The sequence below is a fragment of the Olea europaea genome, chromosome 17 (assembly GCF_002742605.1).
Source record: "Olea europaea var. sylvestris chromosome 17, O_europaea_v1, whole genome shotgun sequence".
NCBI lineage: Eukaryota > Viridiplantae > Streptophyta > Magnoliopsida > Lamiales > Oleaceae > Olea > Olea europaea.
The window spans coordinates 20,814,460-20,831,979 of NC_036253.1; positions in this window are offsets into that span (position 1 = coordinate 20,814,460).

The window sequence follows — 17,520 nt, forward strand, 5'->3', positions numbered from 1 at the left end:
AAATAGCTGAAGACAAAGTTTTGATGTTTAAGGGTCGTTTGTGTGTGTCAAAGGATGAATTATTGAGGAATGAGATTATGACCAAAGCTCATTCTACTCCTTATGTCGCACACCCAAGTGGAACTAAAATGTATAAAGATTTGCGCAATAGATTTTGATGGAGAAATATGAAGGGAAATATAGCTTTGTTTGTGTCCAAATGTATGGTTTGTCAACAACTAAAAGCTGAACATCAGAGGCCGTCAAGGCCGTTGAATCCTATGGACATACATGGAAGGGAAAAAAGATTGCAATGGATTTTGTCGTGGGTTTTCGATCGTGAGAGGTTATGATGTGATTTGGGTGATTGTGGATCGACTTACAAAATCTGTTCATTTCTTGCCAGTTCGAACAACCTATAGTTTAGAACAGTTCGCATAGATTTATATCATAGAGATTATGCATCTTCATGGTGTTCCAGTTTCTATTGTATCGGACAGAGACCCAAGGTTTATTTCGAAGTTTTGGATAAGCCTTCAGAAAGCTATGGGTACCAAGTTAACATTTAGTACTATATACCATCCTCAGAATGACGGACAATCTGAACGAACTATCCAAGTAATTGAAGATATGTTGAGAGCTTGTGTCCTAGATTTGGGTGGTAAGTGGGAAGACCATTTGCTGTTAGTTAAATTTGCATACAACAATAGCTTCCAAGCTACTATTGGCATGACACCATATGATGCTTGGTATGGTTGTCAATGTCGTTCGCCATTATATTGGGACGAAGTTGGTGAAAGGAAAGTTTTAGGTCCAGAATTGGTCGAGAAGACTTGGAGGCTATATATAAAATTAGATCAAGAATTAAGACCGCCCAAGATCGTCAAAAGAGCTATGCTGACAAAAGGAGAAAAGAATTGACTTTTGAGGTTGGAGAGAAAGTATTTCTCAAAGTGACACTAATGAAAGGAATACTACAATTTTGGAAGAAAGGGAAATTGAGTCCAAGATTTATTGGTCCATTTGAGATTCATGAAAAGATTGGGAATGTGGCATATCATTTAGCATTGCCACCCGAACTATCAGCAGTGCAGAACGTATTTCACGTTTCTATGTTGAGAAAGTACATTTCAAATCCTAACCGTGTGGTGAATTTTCAATCACTAGATGTTCAGAGTGATATAACATACAAACAAGTTCCTGTAGTGATTCTAGAGAGAAAAAACCATGTTCCGAGAAATCGAAAGATTACATTAGTCAAAGTCCAGCAGAGTAGACATAGTGAGATTGAGGCCACTTGGGAAAGGGAAGAAGAGATTTTAGCCAAGTATCCCGACCTTCTTAAACAAGTAAGTTAAATTTCAAGGACAAAATTATTTTAAGTGGTGGAGAGTTGTAGCGACCAAAAAAAAAACTTTCATAATTGATTGAATATTCAAAGCACTAATCAAACACGTTTGAAATCCTGGTGGAATAGTCAAGACATTTAACAACAAATTTCAATGTACGAAATGAAACATCAAATTATTCTTTTAATTGTTTAATGATACGAAACAGATTTTTTTTTTTAACTTTTCATTCCAATTTATTCAAATTTCTAACATGTGTGAGATTTATACATGGAATTATATAAACACAAAAGTATACCACATAACCTATATGTTTCATTTCAATATATATATACTAAAAAAAAAAGAAAAAAAACTTTTAAAATGCAAAAGGTTATGAAATGCCAAAAGACTTTGCATTTATTCCTCACATAAAATACATTGGAATGAAACCTAAACAATTATTCTCTCAAATGTTCAATGAAGGGCTGCCAACATTTTTTTAAAGGCCAATTGGATTTTACATTTCATTTCTTCCAAGTCATTTATACCCTCCATTTAAACATAGACATAAAATTTTTATATATTTTCAAAACCCAAAAACTATCTTATTTACAAATTACTTTGGTTAACATCAAAGGGGTCGAATCAAAGAAAGATTGATTATTTTTAACGCTTTGGGTTCCGAGAACTTGGGGCGTTACAAAGAACCTTTATATTAATTGGACGATAGAGTTGTACTTAATGGATCGACTGAGGTGTAAGAGAAAGCACTTTTACCTATCGATTTAAGTGGGAGTAATTTATCTACAACTCCTTTGACAGAGTCATATTGGAGCATTCACTTCGTAAGAGTACTAGAAAAAGTATGCCTAAACGTCATTTTGAGATTGAAGGGTAAATTTTCCTAATATCTCTAGAATATGATGAATAACCAAAATCAGTACAAGAGCTCTATTATGCCCTGTAAAGGAAAAATTGAATAATACAATGGAAGAAAAGATGGAATCTATAAAATCGAATCAAGTCTTGGACTTGGGTTGATCTTCTATCTAGTCGAAAAGCCATTGGGAACAAATGGGTTCTCAAAATAAAGCAAAGAGATGATGGGACTATAGAGAGGTATAAGGCTCGCTTAGTGGCAAAGGTTTATACTCAACAGGAGGGTATAGATTATGAAGAGACCTCTTCACTAGTACTAAGATTTACTTCAATTCGCCTACTCTTAGCTACATAGCACGTTTGGATTTAGAATTATGTCAAATGGACACGAAAGCTACATTTCTCAATGGAGAATTAGATGAATAAAACTACATACAACAACCAATAAGTTTTATTCAAACAAGCCAAGAGAACAAAGTTTGTAAATTGAATAGATCAATCTATGGTTTGAAGCAGTTTTCTAGATAGTGGTATTTGAGATTTGACAAAGCAGTTATATGGACGAAGATCATTGTATTTATTTGAAAAAGTCCGATGAGAAATTCTTAACTTTATCTCTCTACGTAGATAATATCTTATAGGCTAGAAATGATAAGGAGTGTATTAAAATCATTAAGTAGTAGTTGTCCTAAAATTTTGAAATGAAGGACATAGGTGAAGCAGATCATATATTAGGGCCCTGTTTGATTCTTATTTTTATTAAAATACATTTTTTTCTCTCTTCTTTTTAACCACAAATTTTTCATTAAAATAATATTACACATAAATCAAAATTTTTTCCTCATTTTTCATTCACATATTCTCCATCAATCTACTATTCTAAAATTTATTTTTTTCCATAAAATGGGGCTCAAACACCCTCTAGGTGTTAAAATCCATAGAGATCGTTTAAAGAGACTTCTTGCTCTGTCACAAGAGACATATATAAAAATAATTCTTGAACATTTCAAAATGAAGAATTGCAATCCCATTGACACTTATGTATCAAAAAGTGAAACTCTAAGTTTTCGTATGTGTCCTAAAACTCTTGAGGAAAAAGAAGAAATGTCCAGAGTTCTATACTCTAGTGCGGTTGGGAGCTTAATGTACGTCATGATGTGTACTCGTCCCGACATTTGTTATGCCATAGGTCTGGTCAGCATGTATCAATCTAATCCTGGAAGAGAGAATTGGAAAGTTGTTAAAAGGATATTGAGAGACCTGAAAGGTACTGCTAATTACTCCTATGCTATCAAGGAAATAATTTGTACTTAAAAGGATACACAGATACCAATTGGATAGGAGACCTAAATGATTACAATTCAACTTCGAGATATGTAATTTTACTTAATAATGGTGCCATCTCTTGGAGTAGCAAGAAGCAAATATGCATTTCTTGTCCACAATGGAAGTAGAATTCATAGCATGTACTTCAGCGGTATAAGAAGCTGTTTGGCTAAGGAGATCTTACAGCATCTAAGAGTCCTTAGTGGTGATGTGGGGCCTATATTGATTTATTGTGATAGTCAGGCAACTATTTCATGTACAAATGATCCCAAGTATTAAGTAGAACCAAACACATTGATATAAAATATAATTTTGTAAGAGACATTATAAGAAAGAATGAGGTAAGTTTGCAGTATATTTCTATGCATCAAATGGTAGTTGATCCACTGACAAAACCTATCCCTAAAGATGTTTTTATGACTCATGTTAAATCTCCAGGATTGCGTAGAATTTGAATTGTGTACTATATAAACTTTTTCATATAAGTCCATGAGTGATCAATGTTTTAAGTTCTTATGTTAAGAGTAATCTTTTGTTGTGATTTTTAGATTACTATTTAATATGCACACATAAAGTATGTCAAACAGGTTGAGATTGATTCACTCACACGTACAATCACCTCAGACACGTTGAAGTGTGTTGAGATGAAATATAGTGATCATATTGTGTACACGATCCAGACTGCCTTGATGAAATATCAAGATGATATTGCAACAAGTAATCGGTATGGATAAATTTTTTCTGTCCATAAGACCTATTCTATAGCCAGATCAAGTTCTCGATTGGGGTTGCATAGAAGAATAAATATGAGAAAAACTCAGGTTAGATATCAAGGGATATCTGAATTATGATTTATACGGTGTATTTAATTTGTAAGATTTTACATACGCCTAAGAAAGGGAGAAAATATCATAAAACGTGTTTCTTACCACATGTGCTTTAACGACCGATGAGAAATGGAAGAATTGATCCCTGCTTCTTCATTGTGTGAGTCTTTGAGGCATATATGACCTCACTTATATACCCTTATGACTTTTGACTTTTTCTGAGAATATTATTTTGGTGTTTGCTACTTTGGCATGTTGCCAATAGCCACGGTCGATTCGATTTGATGGGACATGTCTAGGAAAGAAGTTGACTTGAAATTAAGAGATTCAAGTAGGAAAGGAAGATTATTTAATCTAACACTTCAGCTTGTATTCACCGACCAGACAATTGCGTTAACTATTTGATTTTTACGATAAAATTGTAAATACAATATATATGAGAAAGTTGAGTATGTTCTAAAATAAATTGAGGGGTCATAAATATTCAATCTAGTGTTACAAAATATGTCTAGGGTATAGCAAGAAATATATTTCCTCTTCCAAAGTTGCTATATATCATAGTGTTGTGTGCTCTTAAATTAACTCGTTGGTCGCACGATCCATTTACCTATATAAATTTGGAGATGTTGAGATTAGTATAATTGATATTATATTAAAATCAGGTCAAGCTCATCATGTACAAGTGGGAGATGTTGGAAGAAAACGGGTCGTCCATGTGGGTTGACCCAACTCAATTTGCATGGAAATGAATTTTTGAGAGAGGAGTTGAAAATTAAATTTGAAAGCTAACCTCCCTCAATCAATAACTTCCATGTACACCCACTTTACCAACAAAATGAAAAAAACAACCAACACACATTCAAAAATTTGGGTTTTTTCAAAGAGTGAAAAATAGATGGGGGTGGAGGCTTGATTTTTGGGAATATAACATCTCAAATTGGGTTCTTCAATTGTGAACAACAAACTTCTTCCTTGGTGATCAAGTTTTTGACCAAAAGTGGATACAAGACGATGATGAAGGCAAGTAATTCAACTTTGTTTTGGGATTTTTCAAGTAAGTTTTCCAACTTAAATTCGGTTGAAAGCATGCAAGCATGTTTTACACATCCTAATAAGAGAGGTTGCATCATAACTTCAGAATCTACCTAGGGGCTCTCATTGAGAATATCTTAGGCACATTAAATTGGAAAAATTCATTTGATTCGAAGCCAAGTAAGTCACTTTAATTTATTTGAAGTCAAGTTAAATATTCCATCTTCTTTTAAGAACAATCAACTTTACCAAATAAGTTGATTTGTTCATGATTGATTTGAGGTGAAGTATTCGGGTTGTTAAGTTGATTCAACATTAACTCGTCCAGACAAAGTGTTGGGAATCTACTTATACATGCACAACAGAATTTAAAATAATTTTCGATTCCCACCAAGAATTGCTGTTGTGTTTAGATAGAAATTGTGATAAGATTGTACTTTTTCCAGATCTGCAAACTTCTTTGCTATTCTTTTCGTTTCAACAATCTTGATTCGCCATCCACAGCTATCCAATTATCCAGCCTCCAACGATAATCTACACAGAAAACAAGATTGCAGCTACCAGGGCTTTCTCTCTTGTGCCAGCAAGAATAATGAAAACCATATGAATTGAAAACCCTAACCCTTTTATTTATATAAGCCCAAACGGGTCTGACCCGGTCTGGTCCAATATTTAATTAAACCATTTAATTAAATCCGGTCCATGAATTAATTAATCCAATTAATTAATTTGGGCCTATAAAAAACCAACCCAATTAATTAATTTATCCAACGATTGTTAAATTAATTAATTGATAAATTGCAATCTTCCAATTCTCTTTTGTGTGTGACCCATCAGGCTCCCGATCACGTGCCTAACGACGTGAAATATTATTTTCATCTAATCAAAATTTGATAAATTAAAATACCCTTTTAATTTATCGTCAATTCACACTCGTCGTCCCTGATTGATATCTATCAATGTGTCAGGGCAATACATGTGACGGGAAATGTCATGTGGTGTGACAAAATCAAACTCGTTCGTTTACCGTGAAACTATAATCCCTTCGTCAATATGATTCAATCAATTACGAGATATGAAAGTGTGTCAATCTCGAATGTCGATCATATCTTTCACTCCACTATTAAGTCAATATAAGTCGAAAACTTCTTTTTGACTTATGAGTACACTTTGGCCAAGGATTTCATCATTGACTTAATTGAATGAAACGCAGATCATAATCTCCTATTATCTAAGAGTGACGAATCCTTTATTGATCAATTACAACCTTCATACGATTCTTGACGTAGCCGAATGATGTCGTATTAGCGACCATTTTCAGAGCAACATCCAACATCGTCAATGTATGACCGTCCTCATATAAGGTACCATGACGACCTCAAGTCAAAGGACTAATTTCACTACCGAACATTAGAGATCAACTACTGACACTCAGATAGTTATCCATGTGGAATCTCTCGGCGGGTCTCCAATGTTTTGTTCTATAACAAAACATCAACGTGTTTATTTAAGTGTCACAACATTTTAGTTTGTGAGATCAGCTACTTACTTCACAAGTAAGAAATGCCACGCATGATGGTCTATCCGTAATAACGATATCCGTATCTTGTTATTACTTACGACCATGGATGATTTAAGATTCAATCAGATGTAATTTGTATCTCACAATCACAACTCCTTGTGATTAACAAATTATGGAGGTTTGAATTTTCGGACTCTATTATTTATTTAATTGTCTATTAATTAAATAATAAATCTGCCATTAAATTGCATTAATTATATATCAAAAGTATTTATGTTCAAAGTTGATTGGACCTAGGGCATAATACTTACACAAAGCACATGGATTATTAAGTTGGTTCGATCTTTATTCATTCCAGGTGAATATTTGGGTTATTAACTTGATTCGATCTTTATTTATCCGAGGTGTAGTACTTCGATTACCAAACTACTTTTGTTCTTGGCTTGTCCGATCCTATTAAAATGGCTAACATTGCAAGTAAAAGAGCAAATGCATAGTTTTAAAAAGTATAATAATAAATTTAAATTGAAATGTAAAGAAGTGTTCGAAGCCCAAAAAGTAACAAAGTGAGAGAAAAATCTCTATCCCTATTCAGAAAGTTAGCCTCGACATTGATCAAATCAACCGAAGTAAGTTTCTTCCACTTCAACACCACCAAACTCTCTATCTAGAAATTTGATATCCCACTCAAGATGTACGGCTTAGATTCACTGCAGCCTCAACCGGAGAAGTAAAACCCGAAATATAATACCTTCTCAACGGCATTTTCAATGGTTGCACCATTGCACCATTTTGGACAAAACAATTTAGTGCAACACTATTCATTACACCATTTTTTGCACTAAATGGTACAATGTCCATTTTGCCCTTATTTTTCATTTTTCAAGATAATAGTTAAGAGTATTTGTATCATTTTCGTTCTATAATGATAATAATGATGACGACGATGATGATGATAATTAATTACACTATTAATTATATTATTAAAGTTTATTATTTTTAATAATATAATCAATAATAATTAACGTAATTGTTAATTTAACGTAAAGTTTACGTTTAAAGTTTAATTTAACGTAAAGTTTATATTATTAAACTTTATTATTTTTATAAATTTATCGTAATTGTTTATCATAAATTAATAATATGATCAATTATTTTTGTCAATTTAACGTAATATATAAAACACGTGAATAATTTAGTCAGCAACTAAAACAATGTTTTTAGTCGAGTTAGTAGCGACAAAAGCCATAAATCTAAAGATCTCTCCCTCCGGAAACCCCTTTCCCAGTATGGAGCTATCGTCGATCGCAGTGTTGCGTTGCTGGATTGGTAGCCGCAGCGTTCATATTTGCCATGGAGGTCTTCTCCCGAGTACATTGTCAAAAATCGAAAGAATAAATAAAATAATAAATCACTGTTCATTTGGTGTAAGTTTTTGTGTAATAGTTGGAGAAAAATTTTGGTCTGGTATAAGATTTGGTGCAAATTTTGGTGCAGTATTGGAGATGTCCTAAGATTCTCTCTAGAATGGGAGAAAGAGGCAGAAATCTCAAAAACCTTGAACCACCAGCAAAATCATAGGATTCTTCCATCACAATGAAGGAAACTTATCGACACATGCCCTTATAGACCTCATATATCAGTAACATCAAAGGCAGCCCCAAACGAAGCAGATTTGGAATTGATTTAATCGAGTAGCCACAAACTAATTGTGTAAATAATTCCAATGCAGAACCCCAACATGTATACGTACCTGACCAGAAGTTTACCCATGATATTCTGATCATTCGCCCAAAATTTCAGCAAGAATGGAGGTTAAATGCATTCAAAATCGGCAAATTGGTGAATGCACATTCGGTCAAAAAAATTGCAATTTCAGCCATTAAAGATGTCCAACGGCCACACGCATCAAAATCCACGCGCCCCATCCAAAATTGTAGAGTGTTACAAATGTTAATCCAAACTCAATTCCACCGTCGAATTTGCCACAATAGGTCCCTTTGATGCCAAATCAAGCTTGAAAGTCATATGCCATGGCACTTTCAGGTAGAAGTATCATTTCTCAGGTCAAGGGGTAGCCAAAGGAAGTCATTTGCATCCATTATCCAAGCACCACAAGAATCATTGATCATAAGTTTGTTGTTTAGGAACCTACTATGAATCTGGGTTAGCCGACTGCCACTTTCACTGATGAGGAGGAGGTTCTTTTGTTGGACCCATAACAGTTCACACTTGCTGGAAGATTTTCCCACCGCGAGTCCTCAATTATTAAGGTATGTGATAGCTTTCAGAAGTTCGGTTTTGTAATGATTTTACGATTGGGTTGATTGATGCTAGTCATATACTCATACACTTATCAAATAAGAATTACTTACGGCTTTTTCTTAAGACCTTGTGGTATATGGAGCACTGTCCTATATGTGTGATTAAGTGGACACCTAGCTTGAGCCCATAGCATGAGACTCTCGTCGTCCATATTTGGGTTTCTTTTCCATTACTGCCTCTACATTTTTGAACCAAGTACTTTTTGTTTGCCTTATCTAAGGCTATTAGAGTCCCATTATGTATTGATGAGGTGACTTCAAACTTACGCAGACCTAGTGAGGCACGGGTTTGTATTGAGGTTAACCTAGAGTATAAACTCCTTGACTACATATGGAATGATAGAGAAAGACATGGTTGATACTGACAGACTGTCTTATTGATAAGAAGATAGAATATTGCTTCAGATGTACACTTAGGGCAAGTACACGAGCATTGTTCGGAAGGGACATACTCTGCTCTACCCCTACTATCGCTATAGGTTTTGATTCTATTAATAGGCCCACTACTGATCGGGATAAGTACGAGAGTAAGGGGAAATGAGGTACGTTAAGCCTTCTAAGTAGTGGGTATCAGTTCGTAGAGCTCAGCGGTAACATCATACATCAGTATTTTTGGGTACAAAATCAGTCTTCTTCTTTATCGATAGCTCCGTTAGTCAGTGTGGCTCTCCCAGTAGTTGTTAGTATACATACTAATAGGCTAAAGATACCAATTACTTAGTGGGTTCAGATATTGTGGCTACAAAATTTCAAGTCCAACATATGGGGTACATATTTAGTTATCTCCTACACATGTAGCTCCACCAGTTATTGCTACTCCCCTTGTAGTCACCAGTACATATAATCAGGTTTTCCAGTTGTTAACTTGTGATTGATTATAGAACCTTAAAGTTTTAATTAATAGATCCGACATTAAGCCTCTCATACCTACAAATTGATGTACTTGATATGCATTTTCTCTAGCTCTCGAATTGACAATAACAAACAAATTAATCTTATTTACCAACAAGTTGAATTTCAATGATTATAGTTTTTCAAAATATACTATGAAAAATTGATCAATGATCGTCAAAAGATAAAAGTTATTATCACAAATCAGACTCATGAAGGAGGTCAAAATCGAAGTCACATATTCACGAACTTAAAAACCAAACTTTGGAGCAAGATCAAAAACTTGATTTCATAGATAAAGTGTAAAAATACTAATACTTTGATATTTGACAATGAACGCTTAAGCTGAAAATCCTTCTATGCATTTAAAATAATTTTTGTGCATTAAAAATTATTCTAATGCAATATTTTGATCAAATATAAAAATGACTTCTTTTGAACCTGAAAATATCTTTTATGTTGAAAAGTTAGTTAAAAATACTTTTCAAGAGTCCATGCCTTCAATACATTCAAATTGAATCAAACGGGGCAAAAGCGTAAAAAGATCAAAACTGATTGGTCGGTCAACCGGTCGGACAAGGTGGTCAACCTGCCAAAATTGGAGGTCGATTGGAAATTTTTAACGACAAAAAATTTGACCGTTTTGACCTCTGAGTTTTACAATACAAAAAGTTATATTGGTTATCCGGACAAAAGGCGATCAACTGAACAAGTTATATGAACTTACAGATTTTTTTAGCGTTTTGAACTCTATAAATATTCTCCCTCTTTTCATTCTTCACAAGAGACTTTAAAGAGCATCAAAATGAGATATTTTTGTTTTGAAAATTCTTTGAGCTTTCCGTTCTTTTCATTTATGTCTTCATATAAAAAACTTTGATTGATTCAAACTCGTTAATCATTATAATTAAAGTTTTTCATCTCTCTTTTTGTACTTCACTTATTTCTATCGTTCATATAAGAGATATATTTCAAAGAAGATCTTTGAACTTATATTGTATATATTTCTTCTACTTCTTCATATTGAAGATTTAGATTTATTGAATCAAATTTGTAAACTCATCATATTCATCGAAGTTTCTCATTTCTCTCTTAGCACTTAATTTATTACAATCATTCATTAAAAAGAGAGATATATATTGAGAAATTTTTGAACGTACATTGCATTTATTTCTTCTTCATTTTCTCATTGAAAAACTTTAATTGATTATATTTTTAACTATATTATTCATAACACTTGAGCTATCATTTATTTCTATTCATTGAAGTGTTAATCTCTCTTAGTACTTAATTCATTTGTTTCATTTATTAAGAGATGAATTTCATTGTAAAATCATTTCTCTAAACTTATGGGTTGTATTGAGATCCCATAAAAGCTCAATAGCATAATGATCGATGTTCATTGTTGTAAGTCACTATATGGGCTATATTGAGGTCCCATAAAGCTTAATATTGAACAATGATCGATGTTTCTTGTTTGCAAGTCATCGAAAGCATTGTAAAAAGTTGGATTGTACCACAAGTCAATCAATATAGTGAAAAGGCATTGCTAGTGCCCAAGAACTTGTGCCGGAGAGCTTGGTAACGAAGAATGTAGATCATTGCGTTGGATTGAACTTCCATAATTATATTATTTGCATCCTTTCTACCCTTTTACTTATCATTATCTTATTTATATTTGTTATTTGATTGATCTAGTTGCTTTTATTTACTTATGATTATTAATTGATCAACATATCCAATGATGATTTATGCTTAATCAATAGATTATAATGTTTGGAAAGTTATTGAATATGGTCCTTATGCACCTAAAAAGGTTATTAAAGTGGTTTGTATACCAGACCAAATCATTCTAAAACCTAGAGAAAATTATGATGATGAAGATAAATGAAAAATTATCGTTAAATGCTAAAGCCAAAAAAAATAAAAAAAAAATAAAAAATTAATAATAATAATAAAATCCTTTATTGTACTTTAGATAGAAACGAATTTAATCATATTAGCACATGTGATACTACCTTTGATATTCGGCATGCTTTAGAAGTTACTCACTTGGACACTAGCAAAATAAAGAAACCAAGATAAATCTTTTGGTTAAGGAATTTGAAAATTTCTTTATAAAGCAAAATAAACCTATTGTTAATATGATTACTCACTTCACTGATATTGTCAATAGCCTTAAAGGCCTTGATCGAAAATTTACTAATGGTGAACTTGTGAGTAAAATGCTTAGGTCTCTCTCGGATGATTGGAGCTTATTGAGAATGTTGATAGAAACACCAAAGATATCAACACATATCTATTAGAAGAGTTCTATGGAATATTGATGATATATTAACTAAATCGCATCGAAACAAAGGAGAAAACAATGAAAAGTATTGAAGAAGAAAAATGCCAAATTGCTTTAAAGTCGATAATAAATGAACTTGGAGCAAAAATATGAATGATCAAGAACTTGATGACCTAGTTTTTCTTATAAAAAATTGGAGGATTCTTGGCAACAATTGGCGATTTCAAAAGAAAGAAAGAAAGGGCGTAGAGAAAAGTAATAAGATTGTTTCCTATGATTGTGGCAAATCCGATCATGAGAAAATCGAGCATCCAAACTAGAAAAGAGTTATGAAAAAGAAGGCACTCCAAGCAACATGGGATGAGAGTGATGATGGAGATCATGATGAAAATGAAAGTCATTGAATGTGAGGTAAATTCAAATGAAAATTGTTCATATAATGAATTATAAATCTTTTATGATGAAATTCTTGAGGAATTTGAAAAACCTGCTCTAAATCATTCTATTCTCAAAAAGAAATATTCTTTATTGGAAAAGAAGGTAAAGAAACTTTTGAAGATTCAAAGTGATTTTAAAAAAAAAAAAAAAGTCAATTACGATTCTTTAATTAAGGAGAATTTTTCTTTATAAGAAAATATTTAGATTTGACTCAAATTGTTCACAAATTCACTTAAGGCAAGAAAAATTTTGATTTAATGCTTGGTGAATAAAAATGTGTTTTTGATCAAGGAGGAATTGGATACAATCCATTTTTAAAACAAAAATCTCTTAAAAATTTCTTTATTAAAGCCTTTACTTCCCCCATTCCAAATGTTACTTGTGGTTTTTGTAATAAAAATGGGCATGTATATTTTAATTAAAGAAGATAAAAATCAAGTGATTCTTGGATAGTAAAGCTCAGAGAGAGAGAGAGAGAGAGAGAGAGAGAGAGAGAGAGAGAGAGGTTGCACTTTGAATGAAAACGAAAGTGGATTCAAAAAGTTCACAAATACTAGCAACCAAGGACCCAAAATTGTATGGGTATCAAAGAACAAAAATTGAATTATTTTTTATGTACCAAAGAAGATAAAAATCAAGTGATTCTTGGATAGTAAAGCTCAAAACACATGACTGGAGATCAAACTTTGTTATCAAGGTTTAAAAAGAATGATGGAGGTCATGTTACATTTGAAGAATATGCCACAGGAAAAATCATTGACATTAGAAATATTGGTAATCTTCTGTCTCCCTCAATTGAAAATATTTTATTAGTTGATAATTTCAAACATGACTAGCTTATCATTAGTCAATTATGTGACAACTGTTATCATATCAAATTTGAAAATTCTGAATGCCTTATTGAAGATGTTACATCAAAGGAGGTGATGCTTATACGAAGCCAAAGAAAAGATGTTTATATCATAAATATTGACTTCAAATGAGGAAAAAAATGTGTATTAAGGTTAACATATGATACTTGAGTATGACATAGAAGATTAGGTCATTTATGCATGTGCCTACTTTCAAATATTGCTTTGTCAATGGCTAGCCAAATTCGAAATTTGAGAAAAATAAAATTTGTGATGCTTGTCACTTTGAAAACAAGCGAAGAGCTTTTTCAAATAAAAACAATATTTTTCAACTACAAGATCTTTATTACTTCTCCATATAGGTCTTTTTGGACATTTAGATCTGCAAGTGGACATCTAGAACCGCAAGTTTAAGTGGTATCATCATGCTTTCATCATTGTTGATGACTTTTTACAATTTACTTGAATCCTATTTTTGAATATGAGAGATAAAACTTTGAATACATTTAAACATTTAAAAAAAAGGTTCAAAAATGAAAAGAGTACATTACTACAATTTGGAGTGATCATGGTCGAGAACCTTGACAATGTTGCTTTTGATGATTTTTGCAAGACTTATGGTTATGAGCATAATTTCTCGACTCCAGGAACTCCTCAAGAAAATGGTTTAGTAAAGGGAAGAATCAAACGTTGTAAAAAATGGCTTGAATTATTCTAAATGAAAATAGTTTACCAAAAATATTTTTGGACCGATGTCGTTAACATTGATTGCTATATTATGAATAAAGTCTTGATTAATCGAAAGAAAATCAAAACTCCATATGAACTTTGAAAAATAAATTATCTATATCGATTATTTTAAAGTGTTTGGTTATAAATGTTTTATCTTAAACACTAAAGAAAATTTGGTTCAAAATTTGATATTAGAATCCTTCTTGGATTAAGGACACATTGGGCCTTCCGATCATTGCTGGGATATTGAGATGTAACCATCAATGAATCCCTTCAAACCATAACTCCGAAAATAGGAAGCAACTGAACACTCCAAGCAAGAAAGTTAGCACCGAGCTTGGTGGATATAACTCGTGCTGAAGATGAAAGGCAGAGGAAGACGAAGAACTTGAAACAGCCACAGGAACGAATAAAGCATGAGCTTGAGAGGGCTCTGATACCATGAAAGAATGGGAAACTGTTTTTATTTTTTACACCAGAAACCCTGTATCATTTATCATATTTATAGACAAAACTGTTACACATGTACGAGAAGATATACGTGTTTGCTACAAGAGATAAACTATAAGATTAGTGAGAGTCAAACAACTTGAACTTTATCATGTTCGAGCTTTATCATAGCCAACTAACTCTATTAAAGGATGAGACGTAACAAAATAATCTTTATCCTTACAAGTAGTTGGTGGACATTTGATCGAGAATTAAGTCTCAAAGGAAGCTCCCAATTTTACTATCAGATTATTGTTTTCAATTCTAGCGTAGGACTTCGGAGAATTTCCATCACTTTCGAGCTAATTGTGTGGTCTATCTGAGCACCGCTTGTCTTTATCCACTCTCCCAATGAAGACAATGCGAGGCACTGATCGCCATCCTTTAACAAAATAAATTGTTTACTAGAGTAACATTCTTCACTACACATTCACAAAATATAATATTCCACACACAAATCAATAAATTTTTTTTAAATTTCAACCATACATTCTCCAAAAACTACTATTCAAAACTCTATATTTTCTTTTAAAATGGGAGACAAACAGCTCTAGTTTTAGCTTTGACAAATCAAGTTCTTTCATTTCTTGAATTTGTAATCAGATTTTGCAAAATGGTATTCATATGAAAAAAAATGTTAGTTCTGTCTTTTACGGATGAGGTGGGATGGGATTTCGAGGGAGGGGCGTGTAAGAAGTTCTAAAGGTTTGGATGGCACATCGGGTATAATTTACAAAACAATAAAAAATGTGAGAATACTATAATTATTCCTTTTTAATTTTGACGAATTTTTTTTATATATTTTTTTTCTTATAACGGTAAAACTAACGAAATTGGACATGATGTCTTTTTCCACCAAAAATATTATTTTCCACACTAAATATTTGAAGCAAGGAGATTTATAGTAATTTCGATAGGTAGGAAATTTGTTGCACAATCTCTAATGGATAGGAATTCTATTGCTATTAAGCCAAAATAAAAGTATTGATTTCACCTAAACGTAGGAATGTCAACGAGCCAAGTCGAATCTACTCGCGAGCCGAAACACAAGGCACGAACTCGGCTCAAGTAAAATTAAACGGGTCGCCAAGCAAAAGCTCGACCCGAACTTTCGACTCGAGCCTTAACAAGCAAAGCTCGAGCCGTCTCCTTTCTCTCTCTCTCTTTATTTTTTATTTTTAAATATTGGCATTAGCACTACTGCCCTATTTCTCACTGCCTTTTTTTCCTTCATTTTTTTTTATATAAAGCTCGAGCTTGAGTCGGCGAGCCACACGAGCCGGCTCAAGCAAAGCCCGGAACCCCAAAATGAGGCTCAACTTGAGCCTTGGCTCGACTCCACCGAGCCTCGAGTTGAGCCACAGACAGTCTGAGTCGACAAATCCAATAGACATCCCTACCTAACCATTACATACTAAACTTGGAAATATTAAACTTCCATTCATAGAATTTTTTCTTTGTTCTTTTTCTTTTTTTTTTTTTTTCACGAGCCATGTACTTACATAATTAAATATAATCAAGTCACCATAGTACTTCAATCATAAATCTTACATCTATAATCAACCTTTTCAAGAGTTAACCATTGGAGTTATAATTTTAAATTAACATCTTATATTAATAACCATTGTAGCTTTTCAAAATATTCTATTTTGTTCCAAGATTTTGAATTTTTTTTTTCAGAAAATAAAAATAATTATATATACTAAATAGTAAATTCTTTTCTGAAATGTGGACTTGTAATATATTTCTTTTCATAAAGAAAGATTGCATTGAACTTTATTTTATGCAGAAAAAATCAGATTTTATTAATTTAAAAGTAAACACAACTATAAATTATTTCATCTCCTGCCTCCACAGTCAGTAAAACAATGCTTATTGAACCCGAAAGCTGTGTTCACCATAAAGTCGAAATCATAAACAAGAATCCGATTTGAAAAAGAGAGAGAACTGTGAAACATAGCGTACTTGGGAAAGTAAGATTTTTTGAGACTGTTGGGTCAGGACATAAGCAACTGAATTCTGTTACCTGTACGGGCCCTGTACAGAAGGACACACATTATGGGGGTGGGGTAATTTTTTTTTTTTTTTCAAAATAATCACCCACCCCCACCCCCACCCCTCTCACCCAGCATGTGAGGGGCTGTACGTCAGGCATTTTCCTAAGCAACTAAATCTTCAATAAATCTGCTCTTGCACTAAATAATACAATACAGGAAAATAAATAACAGGTAAAACAATAACGTATAATAAAGCAGACAAACATAATGGTAATTCAATGTTTCTTCGTATGATCAATTCTACATAAAAGTTCACTTGGTAAAACCCCAAAGCATTCATTATTAAGTACACAAAAAGGTCAATCCAGGAAACTACATAAAGTAACTTCCCAATATATATATATATAATATATATAAAAAAAGACAACATATTGACCGTGGCAAGCATAAAAATCTTATTGACAACAAAGAGTCAACAAATCTGGTAACTGTGAGACGTATCAGTGAAAGATCAAGTTCAGACAGCAGGCAGCGCAATCGTGTAGGCACGATTGACCGTGTGAGAGAGGAAGAGAGGAAGGGAAGAAGCAAAAAGGGGGGGGAAAGGGGGCC